Raw genomic sequence first — 2840 nt, 5'->3', positions numbered from 1 at the left:
GACGAGTACCATAAGCTATATAACATTATATGCATTAGGCATTTATAGGTATCAAACATCCAAGCGAAGTATGGTGGATCAGCTAGTTATTATATATTATTTGGTAAATACCTAACAGATGAAGAAACAGCCACGCTAAGTGGTTTTCTTCGTTTTAAATAAACATAGGAATCTATATCATATTTTAGCATTCGATACTTCCATCGAGCTAGTAAACGAGACTATAAAAAATCTTAACCTTTATTTTTTTCCATGAGTTTTTTTTTATTTTTATGAGTTTAACACTGTTCCGCATCCGGCTACGATCGCGACGTTCAAGTGTTTTCTATATCTAGTAGGTATATCTACACTAATACTTTTAAAAATAAAACTGAAGTGTTTGTCTGTTTGAACGGGATAATCTTCGGAATGGCTAAACCTATTTTGACGGCACTTTCACAGACAAGTAGAGGATTAACCAAGGGAAACATAGGATACATTTTTAAACAACTTTGAAAAATGGAGGATTTGTGTTTTTCTACCTATGTACACTGATATCTCCGAGATTTCTTAACTGATTTGCGTATTTTTTTTAATCGATAAAGGAACTTTGCGACGTTGTTCCGTAAAAATTTTGAATTCTAACTCCTCAATCCTCATGCTGCAGGGGATCTGACCAATCCACGCGGGCGAAGCTGCTGGTATCATCTAGTCAAATAATATATTATATCATCGTTGGTGACTTGTACAATCTTATAGTTACTTGGCTACTAGAGTAAAGAAATCGTTATCATCACTCATCACCAACCATTACCTTTATATTATATTAACTGCTGGACTTAGGCCTCTTGTCTTCCATAGCCACGTTCTTGCGCCTCCTAAATACAGCGGCTCCCTCGCTTGATATCGTCTGACCACCTAGAAGGTGGTCGCGAGTGTTAACACTGCACTTTCCGGCGCGAGGTCGCCTTGAACACGACAAGTAAATTATGTACTGCTTGTACAGTATTGCTTGAAAAGTATCCGACTGTGAAAAAGTGATGTCATACCAACCAAGCATAATAACTATAAGGTAGATCCGGTGCCCGAACTACGGAGTACGGACTAAAGGAAAATAAGAGAATAATTTCTCTCCGATGATAATAATTACCTATAAACAAAAGCCATGAAAAACACATTTAATTAACTTACAATTCCTATTGTATTTCATTGAAATTACAATTCTGTAATTTTTACAACAGACTAGCGTTATAGGTACTCGTAGTTAAGCACCGTACAAGTAAGTGATTTCAAAGATATTTACAAGTAAAATGTGGTAAGTAATCTATACTAATATACTTACTAGTTACTAATAAATAAAATTGAAGTGGCTGTCTATAATTTCGAAATAACTACCTGATAATGTTAAGCTCATATGGTTATTTGAACTGTACCATAATTGAATCACACGTTTTTAAAATTTTTGTATGTCTGTCTGTCTATTTGGGCAAATCTTCGGATCGACTGAACCTATTTTGACGGGAATTCAAAAGACAAGTAGAGGATTTACCAAGGAGTATCATAAGACTACTTTTTTAACCGACTTTCAAAAATGGAGGAGTTGCATTTTTCTACCTATGTACACCGATATCTCCGAGACTTCTCAACCGATTTGCGTATTTTTTTAAATCGATAGAGGAACTTTGCGACATTGTTCCATAAAAATTTTGGATTCCAACTCTTCAATCGTGATGCTGCAGGGGATCTGACCAATCTACGCGGGCGAAGCTGCGGGCATTATCTAGTAATATATATAAGATATAACTTCAGATGTCCACCTGATTGATTTTTAGTAGGTAGGTACGTAAAAATAAGTATCACAATCTAGATTAAAAATACTAAAGATTGAAAATACTTTTCAAACTTTAATACTAGGAGGTAATTTTTTAGAAGATTCTTCCACTAGGTGAGCAAACGACATTAAACGACACGCAGGGAGTTGTGGACTACTATCGGTTGATAATGAAGATGATAGATGATGCTTTCAAACATCGGTATCTCATCAAAAGCATCTTTAAATAATTATATTGTGACGTATATATTACTATTTACGTCGTATTTTTACGTAACCAAAACCTAGAGGCATGCATCACGCTTGGAAATACATAATTGAATAAAATGCATTAGCGACAGATAATATGATAAAAGGGCTTCACGTAAAATAGGTACAACATCGGCATCCCGCATCATCATATCCACCCTCCCCTAGGTTGAAGGTTCTGTACCTATAGATACGGCCTACGTAGGTTTTACAAAGGTGACACCTAAGAATATAAGCGCAGCGTTTTCGGGAGCACTAAAATATATATAAGTGATTGATGATTATGTATGATATTTTTATTTTAGTTCAGTACCTATTTATGATAGCTATTAATATTTTTATACTATATTGAAATACATAATTTATTATATTAATAAAAAATTGAACAATTAAAAAATCTTGTAGCGCTTATCCTGGACGAGTCGTCCAATTAATTGGTCGATGTTATTATGTTAGTATGATTATCGATTTTATGGATCTGTGTCTGTATACAGTTTAATGTATCTCCAGCTTAATAATAAAGCTTAGTTTACGTTGTAACCAAGAAAGATGCTGCACCTCAGTCCTGCCGGAGGGCGTCTAACGCCTTAGAGGTAGTAAAATATTAGGCTGGTAAGGAATGGAATGTGTAAACAAGCTGTGTTATCTATATTTTGCCGCATTGACATGTGACAATTAGTTATTTGACGAGTAAATAGCTTGTTTATTATACAATAGCGGTGGATTAGCTGATTAGAAAGTGTAGAGGGGCGGAGCGGCTGCAGCGATCGCGGTGAGGCCG

Source organism: Maniola jurtina, chromosome 2, assembly GCF_905333055.1.
Source record: "Maniola jurtina chromosome 2, ilManJurt1.1, whole genome shotgun sequence".
NCBI lineage: Eukaryota > Metazoa > Arthropoda > Insecta > Lepidoptera > Nymphalidae > Maniola > Maniola jurtina.
This window is presented reverse-complemented; position numbering follows the sequence as displayed.